The 20,026-nt window shown below is 43.7% G+C and overlaps 1 protein-coding gene across 2 annotated transcripts in view; it reads left to right on the forward strand.

The window, feature by feature from the left end:
- Nucleotides 1-16,760: 16,760 nt before the first annotated feature.
- The window catches only part of LOC132824129 (oxysterols receptor LXR-alpha-like), a 54,163-nt gene continuing 50,897 nt past the window's right edge, over nt 16,761-20,026 (forward strand). The window contains exon 1 of one of the 2 annotated variants that reach the window (XM_060838370.1): nt 16,761-16,810. The gene's annotated coding sequence lies outside the window, so the exon portion shown is untranslated. Of the gene's footprint in view, nt 16,811-17,431; nt 17,508-20,026 lie in introns of those variants that run through there. The other variant, XM_060838369.1, reaches the window with a different exon arrangement.

The following is a 20,026-nucleotide window of genomic DNA, read 5'->3' on the forward strand; positions in this document are numbered from 1 at the left end:
ATCTTTAACCCTTGAGCAATGGGAGTAAAATACACAAAAATCTTTGTGTGGGGCATAATCAAAACTGAGGGAGGCTGAAGGGTCATTGGGGTCAGAGGAACAGCAACATAAAAGGAAACAAGAAGAATGGGGAGATATTTGTGTGTTATAGGTGGGTTTTGTAAATCACTCCCATAAACATTAAACTGGAACTGCATCTCACCATCACAGACCAAAAGTCAACAGTGCATTAAACTGACAAAATGCCAAGCAGGAGAGGAAATTACTGTTTTCTTTTATGGGAACACAATTTGCCACATTCACTTTAAGGCAATTCAAGGGGCAATTGCAAGAATTGTACCTTTACTGAATAAGTAATGTTGTCCATCTGCTTTCAAGCCATACTTCATGTGGAGATCAATAATTGTCAAAGAATGCAGCTAACAAGGTATGACCTGAAGCAATAATGAGCATTTCACTGTGCCAATGAAATGCCTCTTCTCATGTAAGTCCAATTAGTCTTATTATAACAAGGAGTCTAACAGTTCATCCTGATTTTCCCAATTGGTAATGACAGTCAGGAACAAGTACTGGAAGACAATGAACACCATCTTCTCTTACACAGAAAAGGAAGTCTGGAAAGATGTGTAGTGATATAGAAAGGAGGTTTGATGGGAAGGAGTGCACTGGTTATCCAACATACATTTGCTCAGAGCTCCTGAATAAGGCATGAGTATGATCTCCTTGGGAAGCCCCTTTGTTATCCTGTGTGAGGGGAGAACATAACATGCAGCTTGATTGTTCAGGATGTGAGGCCTCAGGCATCCCCTCAATAATACTATGTCATCTCTCTGAGCTTCCCACACATTATCTTCTCATGAAGCTAAAATGTCAGAAGCCATGCCTGCCGTTCATGTAGCCTTGTTCCTGAGATCCACTGAGGAAGTGCCCAAGAGGAATCTTGATTTCCAGTGCACTCCTCACCTCAGAATTGTGTCAATGTTAGGCAGTTCATTGTGGGCACTTCCCCTTATTCACATACACAGGCAAGAAGAAATACATGGGTATTACGAACAGAGGGAAACACTGAGAAGGCAATTCAGTGTACCTGTTTATGGAGTTGCTGAGATTCTTGTGCTGATCAGAGCACTACTTATTCATCTTCCTACTCTGGATGCATCCACTGGTTTCAAAGAGGGTGGCTGGTTCACTTGTAAAAATGTCTCTGACTTATCACTTAAAAGTCACAGTTTATTGCAATTGCTGACCTAAAGATAAGCTGGTATATTTCAGGATTGAATTGGCTTTTACTGCAGAAGACAGAGAGAGCTCCTGAGCTTCTCAGTTTCTTGTTCACAGCCCCAAGCTGTTCATTTACCATAGAATCAATCTGATAAATTTCAGCAGGTGGAAGGCCTACGTTATTGATAACTGGTCACTGGTCCATAGAGCTTCCAGTTGCCATTGAAAACCCCACTTGTACACACCCACTAGCTTCTCTGCGAACTGCACTTCAGTTCCTGCTTGAACAAGCTGCTGTGTAAACAATGCTTATAAGTGCCAGACTGTTTGCTTTCAAATCATGCAGCAATCTTTCAGCAATCCTTAGTTTTAAAAGTTATTTTCTCATTTTAGTCTATAATCAAAATCGCAGAAATATTAAAAGACATAGTATTTTAAGTATATTGAGTCACTTTGTATGAAGGTGAGTGTGGGCGTGTGCCAAGTTTGACAATCAGAGCAATAGAATGGCTGAGTGTGAAAGTGTGTGCATGAAGGATCTGTTTGTGGGTTAAAGTGTCTGTTCCAGGGGGCTGTGTGTTCATACAATATTTGTCTGGAACATTCACATATTGATGTGCCTTGACAGTATCTCCCTTTGATACACTATAAAAAAAGTTATTTTCTCAATTCAGTTGACAATCAAAATCACAGAAATTTTCAAAGACATGGTATCTGAAGTATGTTCAATTGCTTTATATGAAGGTGTGTGTCCGGACGCATAGTGTATTGCACAGAAGTGTTGTGTCATGAAGTGTGATTAATAATTAATTCTGTTCTGTGTTATCTCGCAGAGATTCAAGATTTGCCGAAAGTATTTACTGTCAGCTGTTAAAACAAAAAGTTGAGTTCCAGGTCCATGAGGCATTCACCGTTTCCTGTTCAGTGGAAGGAATTCAGTTCTTGCCTCTGCACCCTTCTCCTGCTGCTGAGCTTTGCCTTGCCCCCTGCCTGCTGTTTCACTGGCAGCTGGCCAAATACAGAGGCAGAGTGGACTGTGTGTGTATGTGAATTGGTACCAAGGACAAAGGCTCGGGGTGGGGCTTGGCACTGGTAGAGAGAGCTGTGGCATGTGACAGGGACTCAGTGAGAGCAGCGTTACATTACATCAGTGTCAGGCAGATAGTCACTGGAAAACTTGGGCCCTTTCTCGTCTGCTAAGAATTGTCGTCTAGTAGCCTGCAAACATCCTTCTTGTCACATGATGGCAGTTGAAGTTGGTTGGTCAGACATCTGACAGCGCAAGAGGCAGCAGTGTACACTGACAGGTCAGTTATCTGAAGTGAGGATCAGTACATGGATTTAGTGCTGTGCCCACAAGTGAAGATTAAACTTCCTGATATAGTGAAGCTTTAAGTTCTGAGGCCCCATGCTGCATCATACAGCACTGCCTCTGGTGTATCTACTCTCTGTTTATGTAAAAGTGGGATGCAGTGTGACCACCAGCCCTTAGTGGCCAACCTCACCCACTCTCAAGTCTCAAATTAACACAAATGACCAGGGCAAAGCAGTTTGCCACTGGCCATCTGATAGATTCCTGCATGACAATGTGAGGGAGATTGATTAATGTCAATAACAATAATGTCAGTAACAAGGGGAACGGTGGAAAAGAGGTTACTGAGTTATAGTATGAGGAAGTTGGATTAACATCATTTGTGATACAGTTAGTTATACAGAGCACTGAGAGGGAGGGATTACTGAAAGGAGTGTGAAAGAGCTGGATAAACATCAGTAAAGTTAGTCATACAGAGTGCTGGGAGGGAGGAATTACTGTCACATAGTGTGAGAGTGCTGGGTTAACATTGGCAACACTGCTGGGGAGAAAGGGCTTACAGACTGATAGTGTGAGGGAGCTGAATTAACATCAGGAGGGATACAGTCGGTAACACAGGTTACTGGGGGGAGATGGGCTACAGTGACAAGGTAAGGGAGCTTGTTTAATATTAGTAGAGTTACAGTAAGTAAAACAGGGTGCTGCTGTCAAAGGGGCTTCTGAGCTACAGGATGACAAAGTTGGATTAAGGGAAATACAATTCGTAACAATGAATGTTTGACAAAGTGAAGCACAGGATGCTACTAAATAAAATAAGAGCACTTAGTACTACACGGACAGAGGATTGGCTGAGTGTCAGAGGCAGAGAGTATGAATAAAGGGGTCTTTAACAGAATAGCAGCTGGTGATTCATGGAGTTCTGCAGAGGTTAATGTTAGGACCACAACTATTCACATTAAACATTAACGATCTGGACAAAGGCCATTTTTGCTACGTTTGCCGATGATACAAAGGTAGGTGGAGGGGCAGGTAGTGCTGAGGAAGCATGGAGCCTGCAGAAGGTTCTGGCCAGACTAGGAGAGTGGGCAAAGAAGTGGCAGATGGAATACAATTTGGGAAAACATGAGATTAGGAAGGAAGGAAGACTACAGGTGTAGACTATTTTCTAAATGGGGAAGGCTTTGGAAATCTGAAGCACAAAGGGAACTGGAAGTCCTAGTTCAGGATTTTCTTAAAGTAAACATGCAGGTTCACTTGGTAATTATGAAGGCATGTGAGCATTTGTTTCAAGAGGGCTAGTCTACGAGAGTAGGGATGCACTGCTCTGGCTGTATGATGCTCTGGTCAGACTATATTTGGAATATTGTGAGCGGTTTTGGGTCCCTTATCTGAGGAAATATGTGCTGGCATTAGAGGGAATCCAGAAGAGGTTTACAAGAATGATCTCAGGGATGAAGGCTTGCTGTATGAGGAGTGGTTGAGGAGTCTTGGTCTGTACTCAATGGAGTTTAGAAGGATGGTTGTGGGAGGGAGTGGGATGGGGGGAAGGCAGGGATATCTGAGTGGAACTGACAGAATACCTGGATAGTACTTGGATAGATTGTGAATGGAGAAGATGTTGTCACCAGTAGGGGAGACTAGGACCCAAGAACATAGCCTCAGAGTGAAGGGATGAGCCTTTGGAACTGAGGTGAGGAGGAAGTTCTTCAACCAAAGGGTCGTTCATCTGTGGAACTCTGCATCAGAAGGCTGTGGAGGTCAACTTACTTAAGACAGAGATTACTGAGTGACAGTGTGAGGGAACTGGATTAAAAGCAGTAGAGATATAGATAGTGATGCAAGATGCTATGGAAGGAGAGGAATTATTGTGTGACATTGTAAGGAATTGGATTAACATCAGTGGAGATATAATTAGTTTCTTAGGGCATTGAGGGAAGAGGGGTTAATGAGTGATGGTGAAAGACAGCTGGATTAGCACCAGTGGAGATACAGTTAATAACAAAGAATGCTGGTGGGAGAAAGGTTACAGTTAATATTAGAGGGTGAGGGATTACGGAGTGACAGTGAAAGGACATTTGATTAACATTAGTAGAGATACAGACAATAACACAGAGGCTGGGGGAGAAGAGTTGCTGACTGATAGTGTGAGGGAGTTGGGTTAACGTCAGTAGAGATACATGGTATTGTTGGGAGAGCGGTCACTGGATGGGAGTGTGTGGAAACTGAATTAACAATGAAGAACCAGTCAGTAACACAGGATGTTAGGACAGAGAGGTTACTGAGTGACAGGGAGAGGGAGCTGGATTAACAACAGTCGAGACACAGTCAGTATCATAAGGCATTGGATGAAGAGGCGCTATCAAGTAACAGTATGAGGGCCCTGGATGAACGTTGTGGAGCTGCAGTCAGTGACACAGGATGCTGAGGCAGAAGAGGGGTTATTGAGTAACACTGTGAGGAAGTTCAATTTGGCATCAGTGGAGATACAGTCAGTAAGACATGGTACTGTAGGGGCAGAGAGGTTACAGTCAATAATAGGTCATTAAGGAGAGGTTGATTAATGAGTGACAGTGTGAGGAAACTGGATTGACATTAGAAGAGATACAGTCAGTAACACAGGGTGTTGGGGGGAGTTGTAACAGGACGCTGAAGAGAAAAGGGCTTACTGAGTGACAGTGTGTGGAAATTGGATTAACTTCAGTCATGATACAGTCAGTGACACAGTGAGCTGGGAGAGAGGGGTGCTGAGTGAGAGCATGAGGGAGCTGAAATAAGATCAGTAAATATACAACCTATGGCCTAACACTGGCATTGATGCTGGACCAGCTAGTGTTCTGTTGACAATGATTTGAATCGATGGTAGAATTTAAACTCAATAAATATGTGAAATGAAGAGGCTAATACTGGTGTTGATTGTCATAAATATCTATCCAGTTCACTAATGTCCCTTAAGGAATTAAAACTGCCAATCTACATGTAACTCCAGACCTACAGCCTTGGCAACAGCCTAGCAAGCCATTCAGTGGTACCAAACCACAACAAAGTCTTAAGAGAATAAAATGGGACAAATTGCAGCAAAAACTACAGCAAACACTGCTCTGTTGACCCTGCAAAGTCCTCCTTATGAACAGCTGGAGATAGTGCCAAAATTGGGAGAGCTGTCCCACAGACTGGTCAAGCAACTGCCTGACGTAGTCACATTCACAGAATTAGACCTTATAAGACAATCCACAGCTATCACATTGGCAGGACAGACCCAGCAGAGTTGGCACAACAGTGTTAGGCTCTCAGGAGTGAATTACCTTGGGAGGTCTCAACATTGACTCAGTACCCCGTGAGGTTTCAAGGGCAAGGAAAACTCCCGGCAATTGCCATTCCTCATGAGCTGAGGAATCAGTGCTTTTGCACGTTGAACAGCAGTGGATGTACCTGTCCATTACAATATCAATAAGCAAGACCAATGTGCAGACCTTGGGAGATGAACTGAGATGTTGTGTGACATTATCATTGTGATAACTAAAATAGATTTGGAATACATCTAGCAACTTAAGACAACGTCTATAAGGCGCATGGGCCATTCGTAGCAGCAGAATGGTATGGAAATGCAATTAACAAACTTATGGCCAGGCATATTCTACACTCTGAAAATGTGTTGCTGGAAAAACGCAGCAGGTCAGGCAACACATTTTCAGCTCTGATCTCCAGCATCTGCAAACCTTGGATACTGCCTGAACTGCTGCGCTTTTCCAGCAACACATTTTCAGCTCTGATCTCCAGCATCTGCAGTCCTCACTTTCCCCTAGAATATTCTACACTCTGCCATGATCATCAAGCCAGAGGGTCATAGAAGTCATCGAGATGTACAGTACTGAAACAGACCCTTTGGTCCATCTCATCCATGCCGACCAGATATCCTAACCTAATCTAGTCCCATTTGCCAGCACTTGGTCCATATCCATCTCAATTCTTTCTGTTTATATACCCACCAGATGTCTTTTAAATGTTGCAATTGTACAAGCCTCCACAACTTCCTCTGGCAGCTCATTCCATACATGCACCACCTTCAATGTGAAAAAGTTGCCCCCTCAGTCCCTTTTAAAGTTTTTACCCTCTCACTCTAAACCTCTGCCCTCTAGTTCTGGACTCCCCCACCCCACCCTATTTACCATATCCATGCCCCTCATGATTTTATACACTCTATAAGGTCACCCCCAATTCTGATTCAATGAAGATTGTGGGATGTCATGTCAGGAGCAACACCAGGTTTACCTCAAAATGAGGTGTCAAGCAGGTGAAGCTACCAAATAGCAAGTGGTTGACAGACCAAAGCAACCTACAACCGATGGGCCAGATCTAAGTTCTGCAATATTGCCACATCCAATCATGAATGCTAGTGGACAATTAAACAACCCACTGGAGGAGAAGATTCCACAATGATCCCCATGCTCATTGATGGGAAAGCCCAGCATATCAGTGCCACTATTTAAGAAAGGTGGTAGGGTAAAGCCAGGGAACTGTAGACCAGTGAGCCTCAGTGGTGGGCAAGTTTAGATTAGATTAGATTACTTACAGTGTGGAAACAGGCCCTTTGGCCTAACAAGTCCACACCGACCCACTGAAGCGCAACCCAACCATACCCCTACATTTACCCCTTATTTAACACGACGGGCAATTTAGCACGGCCAATTCACCTGACCTGCACATCTTTGGAGGTGGGAGGAAACCGAAGCGCCCGGAGGAAACCCACGCAGACACAGGGAGAATGTGCAAACTCCACACTGAGTTGGGAATTGAGTCGCCTGAGTCGGGAATTGAACCCAGGTCTCTGACACTGTGAGGCAGCAGTGCTAACCACTGTGCCACCGTGCCCCCACCAAGTTGTTGAGGGGATTCTGAGGGACAGGATTCACATGTATGTGGAAAGACAAGGAGTGATTAGGGGTAGTCAACATGATTTTGTGGGTGGGAAATTGTGTCTCACTAACTTAATTGAGTTAATTGAAGACATAACAAAGAGGATTGATGAAGGCAGAATGGTGGACATGATCTATTTGGACCTGAGTAAGGCATTCGACAATATCCCACATGGCAGTCTAGTTAGCAAGCTTAGTTTGCATGGAATATGGACAGAACTAACCATTTAGATACAGTACTGGCTTAAAGGTAGGAGTCACAGGGTGGTGGTGAAGGGTTGTTTTTCAGACTGGAGGCCTGTGACCAGCAGTATGCCACAAGGATCAGTGCAGGGTCCACTGCTTTTTGTCATTTGTATAAATGCTTTGGAGCAGATCAGATACAGTATGTACAAAGCCTGTCCACAAGGCACAAGTCAGGGGTATAATGGAATACTCTCCATTTGGCTGGATGAATGCAGTTCCAACAACACTCGAGCGTGGCACCATCTGGGACAATGCTTGATTGGCACTCCTTCCACAAACAACTACTCCCTCAACCACCGACACTCAGTAGCAGCAGTATATGAAAACCAAAGGAATTCCCAAAGGCTACTTAGCGAGCATGTTGCAAACCCATAACATCCCCCATCCAGAGGTACATGGGCAGTAGATACATGGGAACGCCACCAACTGCAACTTCCCCTCTGAGACATGCACCACCCTGACTTGGAAATATATCACTGTGGTGACTGGCTCAGAGGGGAACCTGCAGATGTTGGTGTCCCATATATCTGCTGCTGTTGGCTTTCTAGATGGAAGTGGTCACATGTTTTGAAGGTGATGTCGCTGGAGCTTTGGTAATTTTCCTTTGTGCATTTATTGAAGGTACACTCTACTGCTACTGAGCATCAATGATGGAATGTGTGAATGTGGTGCCAGTTAAGTGAGCTGTTTCGTTCTAGATGGTCTCAAGCTTCTTGAGTATTGTTAGAGCTGCACCCATCTAGGCAAGTGATATCCCACCACACTCCTGACTTATGCCTTGTAAATCATGGACGTATTTTGTGAGTCAGAAGATGAATTATGCACTAAAAGATTCCTAGATTCTGATTTGCTGTTGAAGCTATGGTATGTATATATAGCTAGTCCAGGTGAGTTTTTGGTCAATATTAACACCCAGGAAGTTGGTAATGGTGGATTCAGTGATCGCAACACTATTGAATGTTATGGGTAATGGTTATATTAAGGAGATGGTTATTGCCTGGCATCTGTGTGACACAAATGATCCTTACCACTTTTCAGCTCCAGCCTGGATATTGTCTAGGTCATGCTGCATTTGGACATTGGCTGCCTCAATATCTGAGAAGTCACTAATGGTCCTGAACATTGTGCAATCATTGGCAAACATCTCCATTTCTGACCTTGTGATGGAGGGAAGGTCCATGATGAAACAGCTGAAGATTGTTGGGCCTAGCACACTCCCCTGAGGAACTCCTGCAGAGATGTCCTGGAGCTGAGATGACTGATTACCAATAACCATGACCATCCTTTTTTGTGCCAGATATGACCTCAACCAACAGAGAGTTTCCCTTGATCCCCATTATGTACAGGACATACATGGGCAATTTTCCACATTGTTGGGTGGGTGCTGGGTATTGTTGCTGCACTGGAACTGTTTCCATCGGGGAGCAAAAGTTCTGCAGCGTATCTTCGGTATAATTGACAGAATGCTGTCAGACCTCAGAGTCTTTGCATTATCCAGCACTTCCATGCATTTCTTGACATCACATAGAGTGAATTGAATTGACTGAAGAGTGGCAACTGTAATCCTGGAGACTACTGGAGGAAGCCAAGATGGATCATCCACTTGGCAGTTCTGGTTGAAGATTATCGCAAATGCTTTTGCCTTAACATTTGCACTGTTGTGCTGGGCTCTCCTACAATTGAAAATAGGGAGTTTGTTAAGCCTCCTCTTCCAGTGTATTGTTTAATTGTCCACCACCAACCAGACGCTACAGGATAGTAGAGCTTAGATCTGATCCATTTATTGTGGAATCATTCAGCTCTGTCACACGTCAATTATGTTGTTTGGCACGAAAGTAGTTCTGTCTTGTAACTTAACCAAGCTGGCACCTCAGTCTTAGGTATGCCTGGTGTTGCTCCTGGCATGCACCCCGGCACTCTTCATTGAAGTAGGGTTGACCCACTGGCTTGATGGTAATGGTAGATTGGGGAATATGCCAGGCTATGAGTTTGCAGACTGTGTTGGATTCTGCTGTTATTGATCGCGCACATTTCCTCATGGATGCCCAGTCTTGAGTTGTTAACCATGTTCGCAATCTGTCCCACTGGCATGGTGATCTTGCTACACTACATGATGGAGAATATTCTTCACAGTGTAGATTGGGTTAAGTATGGTTTTCCCTCTCGTTAACAGACACAGTGTAGCTGCAATGTGCTTTAGGAAATGACCAGCTCAATTATTGGAGCTGTTACTGAGCCACTCTTGGTTCTGAATATTGAAATCCCTCAGCCAGAGTACATTCTGTACCCTTGCTGCTGCCAGTGCTTTTTCCATAACTCAAGAGCCCCTTACTGATTAAAAATCTAATGTTTTCAGCTCTGAATATACTTAATGACGCAGTCCACTTTTGATGGTAATGAATTCCACAGATTCTCTACCCTCTGAGAGAAGAAATTCCTCCTCACTTTCATCTTAAATGGGTGACTGCTAACCTGAGTCTATGCCCTCTGGTCCTAGACTCTCCCAATGTGGAAACATCTTCTCGGCATTTACCCTGTTAAACCCTCAAATATCTTATGTGTTTCAGCAAGGTCTTTTCTTGTTCTTCAGCACTCTAATAAGTACTCACACAACCTACTGAAACTCTTCTCTAAGGATCCATACCTGAATTAGCCAATGGATTGTCTCCCAAGGCAGTGTACCTTTCCTTAGGGACAAAAACTATAGGGAGGATTCTTCTCTGATTCTAACTCTTTGCTCTTCCTGTCCTGTGAGTATTCAATACAGAAAGTGTAGATGAAGCCTTATTCTGTACCTAACCCTGTGCTGTGCCGTAGAGCTGGGTTTGTTTGATGAGCACAGTCGAGGCGGATTTACACAGTATCTAATTTTATGCTCTACCTGCCATGGGAATCATTTCCAGCAACACATTTTTAGCTCTGATCTCCAGCATCTGCAGTCCTCACTTTCTCCTGCCATGGGAGTGGCAGATATAGACAGTACAGCTGGTACTTTACTGTGTGTCTAGCTCTGTTGTATACCTGCTCTGGAAGAGTTTGATTTGGAGAGCATAGAGCTCCTTTACTTTGCATATTATTTGATGTGGATATATTTGATGGGGACAGTGAGCTTGACTCTGTATTTAAATCATCGCAGTAACCATGTTGAGGAGAGTTTGATGGAAATAATGTAAAAGGAACTTTACTTTCAGTTTAAAACAATAGAGACAGCTTTTAGATGTATCTCATCTCCAGCCGGACTGCAGAGCAGATTTCTGTGCTTAACAAAAATTACTATTTCAAGGAATTAGACTCTAGCTACGGGGTGAACAATTGAGAACCATTGCCACATAACTGTTCTAATTAAAATTCTCATGTCCCTATAAACTTATCCTTATATACACAGAAAAAGAAAAAAATGGGATTAGATTAGATTTCCTACAGTATGGAAACAGGCCCTTTGGCCCAACAAGTCCACACCAACCTCCGAAGAGCAACCCACCCAGACCCATTCCCATATTTACCCCTGACTAATGCACCTAACACTATGAGCAATTCACTTGACCTGCACATCTTTGGATTGTGAGAGGAAACTGTGGAACCTGGAGGAAACCCATGCAGATGTGGGGAAAGTGTGCAAACTCCACACAGACAGTTGCCTGAGGCAAGAATCAAACTCGGGTCCCTGGCGCTGTGAGGCAGCAGTGCTAACCACTGAACCACTGTGCCACTCTAAAGAAGAGAGGCAACATAAGGATGGAGGAAAAGACAGTTAAGTTGTTCCTGAGATGATTCTTATAATTCTTGTCTGGGCAGAATGCTGCTTCATCAAATATATTCACATCAAATAATATACAAAGTAAAGGAGCTCTATGCTCTCCAAATCAAACTCTTCCAGAGCAGGTATACAACAGAGCTAGATACACAGTAAAGTACCAGCTGTGCTGTCTATATCCGCCACTCCCATGGCAGGTAGAGCATAAAATTAGATACTGTGTAAATCTGCCTCTACTGTACTCATCAAACAAACCCAGCTCTAGGGTACAGCACAGGGTTAGGTACAGAATAACTACAAAGTTACATTTGCACACAACCTCCTCAGTTCCAGTTCACCTGTAACCACAGTTTCACCACGGCTTGTACAAATGTTACAACGAATGCCAGCTGTTCTTTTTTTCATTTCTGCTCGCAATTAGAAATACAGGAAAAATATAAAAGACAAGGTCTTCACGCCGTTCTCGAGGTGTTTGTTGGGAACGGTGTAAAAGATGCTTTACCCTGTATCTAACCCTGTGCTGAAACTGTCCTGGAAATCTTTGGTGGGGACCCTGTCAAGGAAGCTTTACTTTCGTTTTAAAAGTAAGAGTAAACTTTAAGTAAAAAAGAGCAGAGGGAGCTTTACTCTGGATCTAACCCAGCGCTGACCCTTTCTTGGGAGTGTTTAATGGGGACAGTGTAGAAGAGCTTTACTTTCAGTTTAAAAAAAAGTAGAGGGAGCTTTATTTGATTTAATTTGATTTATTGTAGTCATGTGTACCTAAGTACAGTGAAAACTTTTGTTTTGCAAGCAGTACAGGCAGATCATAGCAAACAAGCACATTCAGATCATCAGGTGATTAGACAGAGTGAGGAATACAAAATTACATCTGCACAGGAGGTATGCAAAGCAAGACCAACATGTGACATTATTCGAAGTTAGAGAGGTCCATTCGTCCATCTAAGAACAGCAAGGAAGAAGCTGTTCTTGACCCCATTAGTAGGTATGTTCCAGCTTCTGTGTCTTCTGCCTGAAAAGGGCATTACCAAGGTGGGAAGGTTCTTTGATGATGTTGACAGCTTTTCTGCCACCTCAAGAAGTGTAAATGGAGTCTATGGATGGAGGATTAGCTTCCATGATGGTCTGAGCTGTGCACACAACCTTTTTACAGTCTTGGGCAAAGCAGTTACCAGGTCCTGTGACAGGGATAGTGTGTTATTTATGGTGCATCTGTAAAAGTTGGTCAGGATCCTGATGGATGTGCCGAGTTTCCTAAGCCACCTGAGTAAGAAGAGGCATTGTTGTGCCTTCTTGACTGTCGCATGACCGTGATAGGTCCAGGACAGATTGTCGGTTATCATCACTCCAAGAAACCTGACACTGTTGACCCTCTCTACCTCAGCTCCATTGATGTAGATAGGAGTGTGTCCTCCTCCTTTCTTCCTGAAGTCAATGTTCACTTGATTTGTTTTGCTTGAGAGAGAAGTTGCATCAAGACACCAAGCATTCTATTTCCTTCCTGTAGTCTGACTCATCATTGTTTGATATCCATCCTACCATGGTGATGGTGTTAGCAAACTTGGAGATGGCGCTTGTTCAGAATGTGGCTACACAGTGGTGGGTGAACAGGGAGTACAGTGGGAGGCTGAGAACACGTCCCTGAGGGGTGCCAGTGCTGAGGGTTAGAGTAGAGGAGGTGCTGTTCACTGATTGTGATCTGTGGATCGGGAAGCTGAGGTTCCCGTTTACTATGTATCTAACCCCATGCTGTACACAGAAATGTAGCAACACAGAAAATCGGTGCAGGAGTACGCCATTCGTCTCTTTGAACCTCCACTATCATTCAATATGATCGTGGCTGAGCATGCAATTTCAGTATCCCACTCCCACTTTCTCTCCTTACCCCTTGAGCCCTTTGGCCACAAGGGCCATATCCAGCTCCCTCTTGAATATATGTAACAAACTGGCCCCCAACAGCTTTCTGTGGGAGAGAATTCCACATGTTCACAACTCTGAGTGAAGCAATTCTTTCTGACCTAAACCTGTCCTGTACCTATTCTGACAGTGTTTGAAAGGGACATTGTAGAGGGCACTTTACTCTGTATCTAACTCCGTGCTGTCCATGTTTGATGGGCACAGTCAAAAGGAGCTTTAGTTTCAGTTCAATAGATTAGAGTCTTGCTTCATGGTGGGTGCATGAGCCAGTAGTGATATTAATCAATTCTTACAACTAAAAGCAAGTATTACTATATGTAGGATTCCTATTGATGTCACAGCCCCATGCTACACCTGGTCAAGTACTAACCAAGGCTCCAGTGAATCTGATGTGAGAAAGGGGCATGTCCTCACCACTTCAGACATCAAAGTAGTTTTCCTTGACTGTCCAATTCAACAATTATATTTTGCTTTGCCCTCTTGTTTGGGAGAAGGGAAGGTGTTGGGTTGAAGGAATCACAATTCTTATTGGTAAAGCTGAAGTCACATGTTCAGAGGAGCATAGCCATTCACTGTTGCTCTTTGCCCTGCTAAACCACACGAAGATCTCTCACCAACAAACACAATCCCAAACATAACCAAGAAATAATCACTGTAGGATACTGAGTTGAGAATATGGTGCTGAAAAAGCACAGCAGGTCAGGGAGCATCCGAGGAGCAGGAAAATCAATGGTTCGGGCATAAGCCCTTCATCAGAATTCCTGAGGAAGGGCTTATGCCCAAAACATGGATTCTCCTGTTCTACAGATGCTGCCTGACCTGCTGTGCTTTTCCAGTACCACACTCTCGACTCTCATCTCCAGTATCTGCAGTCCTGATTTCCTCCTCATTGTCGGATGCAGTTTGGAATTAGTCACTTGCTCCATTGCATCTTTTGGCATGAAAATTGAATTAAACTTAGTTCTTTGCTCCACTTGCTCTTTCTCATAATTCTTTAATTATTTTCCCTTTAAGTGTTGTGCATCAGAGAATCTCCACCAACATGCTTGAAAAGGAAATGAGTCCCATTGACATTATTATTGAGTGCCCACACTGCACTGGGACGGAACTGGAAATAGTGCATCTGTTGTTTCTGCCTCTTCCTACCTGGCTGCACCCTTGGCAGTTTGACTATCTGCAACGTCTCACTGGTCCCTTTGACTTTTTGCCAGCTTGACCTCCTGTTTGTCTAGCCGCTCCCTGATCCTGCCATCTGGCTGCTCCTTCTGATCTTCTGCCTGTCCTGGTCTTCCAATTGTCCTACTCGTCTTCAAGTTGTTCCTCCTGGTCTTCCATGGACACTTTCCCCTACAAATAGATCTTGATCAATTGGGTCAATGGTCTGAGGAGTGGCAGATAGAGTTTAATTTGGATAAATGTGAGGTATTGCATTTGGTAACACAAAGAAAGACAGGACTTATACAAGTAATGGTATGGCCTTGGGTGGTGTTGTAGAACAGAGAGACCAAGGGGTTCACGTCTATAATTCTCTGAATTATTGGTAGACAGGATGGTTAAGAAGGTGTTTAGCATGCTTGTCTTTATTCCTCAGAAATTTGAGTATAGGAGTTGGAATTTCATGTTGAGATTCATGTGCAGTTCTGTTCACCCTGTTATAGGAAGGATATTATTAAACTGGAGAAGGTTCAGAAAAAAATTACCAGGATGTTGCCAGGAATGGAAGGTTTAAGACATAAAAATAGACTGGAACGTTTTTCACAGGAGCACATGAGGTTGAGCAAGGGGATGTCCTCGCCACTTCAGACATCAAAGTAGTTTTCCTTGACTGTCCAACCTTATTGAGGTTTATAAAATCATGAGACGCATAGATAAAGTGAATAACAAGGATCTTTTCTCTTGGCTGGTGGAGTTCAAAACTAGGTGAGATTTAAAGAGGACATGAGGGGTAACAGTTTTAGGCAGGAAGTGTTCAATGTGTGGAATAAACTATCAGAAAAAGTGATGAATGCAGGTACAGTCACAACATTTAAAAGCCATTTGGATAAGTTCATGAATTGGAAAGATTTGGAGGGATCTGGGTCAAGCACAGCAGATGGGACTAGTTTAGTTTGGGAACATGGTTGGCATGGACTAGTTGGACAGAAGGGTCTCTTTGCATGCTATGTGAATCTATAAGAGGTGGATCATAGCAATGTCTTGCTGCAAGGTCTAAGTGTGGGCTATGTTGGAGAGATGAGTGGGGGGTTTGGGGTGGTGCTGAACATCTCACTTCCTCAGAGGAAGTCCTCGGGCAGAATCGTGGAATTTGCTTGGTAAACAATCATGGTAGAGCGTCTCAGAGAGGGGTTATGGGGAGAGGCAGGTTGGTGGGGTGTTGAGAGTCATTGAGATCTACACCACAAAAAAGACACTAACCCATTGCTCCTCAAATTCAGACTAGTTTGTTATAAAGTGATGTTTGGAAAGAGTTCAACTCTATCAGTTATCACTTCCCCTCCACACCACCCTATTTAGTAAGGGCTGGGTGGGGCAGGGTCAGTGCCAGTGGTCCCCTAACCATTTCTGCTGCAGTCTTACTGTGTCAGATAGTTTCAGTTCTGTGGCTGTTCTTCTGGCCCCCAGCTTCCTGTCGCGCTCTGTGTAATACTAAGTCCATTCACAAACTAATAATTCAGCAGAATTAATCAGTGCTTCATTCACAGTAAGGCACAGCTAACAGAGGCAGAATGACAGAGAGAGGGACAGGGATTGAGAAAGACAGAGGAAGACAGAAAGAGAGGGATATTTACAGATGTAATGGGTGATATCGAATGATATTTCAATATTTGTTACGTGTAGATTTGGACCGGTTCGGCTGTGCCTCAGAGAATCAACAAAAGATTCAAGACTCACTGAGGGCCACCATCCCACAGTTGGAAATACTTTTGTCTTTGAGCCTGAAGATTTTGATTCAAGTCCCACCAGTTTGGGGGTAGGCTGATATTTTGGGCTCATGTGTTCTGAGGCAGCGATGGCTGTGACAGGGCCCAAGCTATAGCAGCTGCGATCCTCTCTAACAGGCTCCCGCTGTCCCAGTTGCCTGCATGTTGTCTCAAAGGTTCACTGAGGCACTGTGATACTTGTCAAGCCTTGATAGAAGGTCACAGTTGGAACAGTGATTGGAAAGCACTGACGGAGAGACTTAAGCTCAAAAATCAAGGTGTGCACAAAAGTGCATCACAGCATTGTCAGAGGAGTTAGCTCTTGAATGGGATGTGATGTTGAGTCCCAATCTGCCCGCTAGGGTGAGCAGAAAATGTCCGACAGCACTATTTTGAAGAAGCTGGTGCCCTGCCCAATATATTTATCCTTCAATCACCATCACAAAGAACAGATTATCTGCTCAATATCACATTCCACCTTGTGGGAGTTGGCTCCCTGTCGCATGGTTTCTCTTACATTATAACTGTGAGTAAATCTCAGTTTTTTTTTTGTCTCTGTTGCATTTTGACATGTCTAGTAGTTGTAAATTTGTTATATAAATGCAAGTCTTTTTGAGGGAGAGACAAACAGGCATGCAGTGAAACAGACTGTAAGTCTAATCTAAAATAGATACAGATAGAGGGAGGGAGGGAGGGGGCAAGAAGGTAGGCGAGGGAGAGAGTGAGAGTGTAGAAAAAATGTAGATAGAGAGAAAGTAAACGAGATACATTAAAAGAACAAAACAAAAAGTGAGGGGCAGGAGAAGAAAAGTTGGGGGGGAAGGGGGGGAGGGGAGAGAGAGAGAGAAAGAGAGAAAGTAAGTCAGATGCAAGCTAAGCATTGGCTGAACTTCTGCGTGCTGAGATTTGACCTGTGGTAACCCACTGCTGATTGGACCAAGGCTAGGCTACAGCCTTGAACGTGAGTTGGATGCTGGTTATCTGCTGTAAACATCTAATTGGTGTACACTCCGCCCTCCAACAGAGAATGAGCTCGGTGTCACAGTCTGACCACAAGTCACCCAGGAGTCAGCAGCCCTGCTCACTGTCAACTGCCCAACAGAAACCAGAGAGAGGGCAAAAGGGGAAGGACAGGCAAGAGCCTGCAAAGGGTTACACCGCAATTCCTCCAGATACCCAGCGAATTCAGCCAGGACATCAGTGAGGCAGGAAACCTCAACAGGGTAAGTAAAGCAGTAATCGGAATTCCCTGGGAATGAGAAGGAAGGAGCCCCATAGAGAGAAGGGAGAGGGAAAGTGGGCAGCTTCATATAGCTAACAAGACAAGTCTTTCATGAAGTGATCTGCATTGCTGTTGTATTTTCTGTTGATTTTGGAGCCTTGCTGCTTGACTTGAAAGGAAGTTAAATTCTGTTATTGCAGGACAACCATAGAATTGAATCTGAAAGGCTCACACCAGGTCATTGACATTTCCAGAGTTACCATTGAAGCAGGTTTTACTCAAACATTCTCATGAGGTGAATATATGGAGCAGAGGGTAGTGGGGATTTTGGCGGTGGGGGGGGGGGGGGGGGATGGCGGTGACGGGTTGTGTATGTAGTAGTTACTTAAAGCTGCAAGCATTAACCCTTTCAGGGACTGCCTTTCTTTCTCTCTCTCTCTCAAAGAAATCTGAAATGTAGAGCGTTTGAGATTTGCTTACTTTTCTCTCATTGCCCAGATAAAATTCATCATTGAGATGGGGAGTCACTTTCCTGCACAGCTCGAACTGAGCAAAGCAGTGAAGGTACATCATACTTTGGGCAGGTGGGCTGAGAAGGAAATATCAAAGTGACATGTCAATTTGGGTCAATCTTGTTGGTAGAATCCAATTCAAGGCATTTATTCCTTGCATTCAAGTTTATCGGCTTCTCTGTCACACAACACATTTCACACCAACTATGGCCTGATCTCCCTGTCTATTTAAGTTACTTAATTGTTCATCCCCGGGCTTAATGTTAGTTACACTGGCATGAAATTGAGGTGATGCCCTTTATAAATGTTAATCTTTTGACATGAGTGAAAGATAAGCTTCTGATTAACATGTTACATGTCCATTCCCAAATCTCTACCCACCAACACCAACATCAACTCTCAAACCTTAGGAAATCTCCCAAAGTTTTTTGCACCCATTGCTAAAATTCTACACATTCATTCTTGAACCTGCATTTACCAAATCGTTCACGGTAATACCATGTTCACTAAACGCTGTTGTCGAGCACACCCACTCCCATACACCAATTGCTTCTGATAGTCCTGGGACCTGGATCACAATTCAGCTAGACTAATTTGAACTTGACTTGCGACCTGCAACTTCAAATTGGGAATTTGCACTATTTCACTCCTAAATGACCCAGTAATTTGGTTCTTGAACTGAGCAGATTCCTTGGCTTCTTTTGAGGAAAGTCTGTTGAAAAAAATGCAGACAATTTTTAAGTTGTTAAATTGTGACAGAGCTGACAGACACAATCCTTAGTGTTTAGGCTACAGTGCATTCAGAACATTCAATAATAGAGTCCACATGTAACTTTACATTTATAATTAAGTTTTATTTCCACACACACAGGATACAGTTGTTTTTCCAGTGCTACTCCATGATGCTTACTCAAACATGACAGAAGGCTGCAATGTTGGCTAGCAAGCCCAGTTACTGGGAATGTGTACTGCCATCCTACTGAAAGCTACAAACAAAGGCTCTTTACTCATTTCTGTTCTCATCGGATCACATGAAATCAGAGCAGGAGTAGACCATTCGGCCCATTGATTCTGCTCTATTATTCAATGGCTGATCATTCCGTTCCAGTCTTGATTTCTGGTTTGATCAAAAATCTATCTAGCTTTAGAGTATGATTGATGAGCCAATCTGCATTGCTGTTTGAATGAAAAATTTCAAAGATTAATAACCCTCTAAGAGTAAAACTGTTTGTGCTCATTGCTGTTTCAAACAGGAGACTCCTTGGTGGAATCTTCTCTTTTTTGAGACTCAGTGTTGAGCAGGGTATAACTGCAGGAGAGACTTATGCTAGGAGGTTGGCATGACTTTTCCCACAGCGTTGTGTTCTTTTCAGTTTACTGGACTTTCACGTGCAGGCAATTGCCAGGTATTTTTGGCAGGAATTTCTGAGGAAGACCAACACCTTTTGGGCTGCAACATCATTATGCCATCTTTTATAGGAACAGTAGTTCACTCTCTGCAACCCAGGAGTATTGCTGATCATCATCACTGCTCACCCCAGGAGATGTCAGATTCCAGATTAATAAGTGGCATCATGTTTTAATGAGGAGTCCCTAGAGAATCTACTGAAGGCTATCCTTCAGAGAGAAGGGAACTTCTCTTTTCTGTGGGTGCTAACAGGAATCATTCCAGCTGATGAAAGTAGAGGGGAGGTCAGCAGCCATGGTTGGCTCAATTGAGCCTGGCCACATTGCCCCATGATGATGAATGAACTGCTATCTCTGCCAGGGTGTGTATCATTGTTTACTTGATGCCTCATGCTCCTACAAGTGTTATTTAGCACTGTAAGGTTACCACTGTGGAGAACTACGACATGGTGTTAGGCATCTCCATGATATGCTTCAGGTACAATCAATATCTCTCAGTTCATTACAGCTGCTGATGTAAGTTTACTGGTATCACACTAGCACTGCTACTCACACAACAATCAGAGCTCACATTTTCACTGTGCACACACACACACCATCA

This window comes from Hemiscyllium ocellatum, chromosome 18 (assembly GCF_020745735.1).
Source record: "Hemiscyllium ocellatum isolate sHemOce1 chromosome 18, sHemOce1.pat.X.cur, whole genome shotgun sequence".
NCBI classification, from domain to species: domain Eukaryota; kingdom Metazoa; phylum Chordata; class Chondrichthyes; order Orectolobiformes; family Hemiscylliidae; genus Hemiscyllium; species Hemiscyllium ocellatum.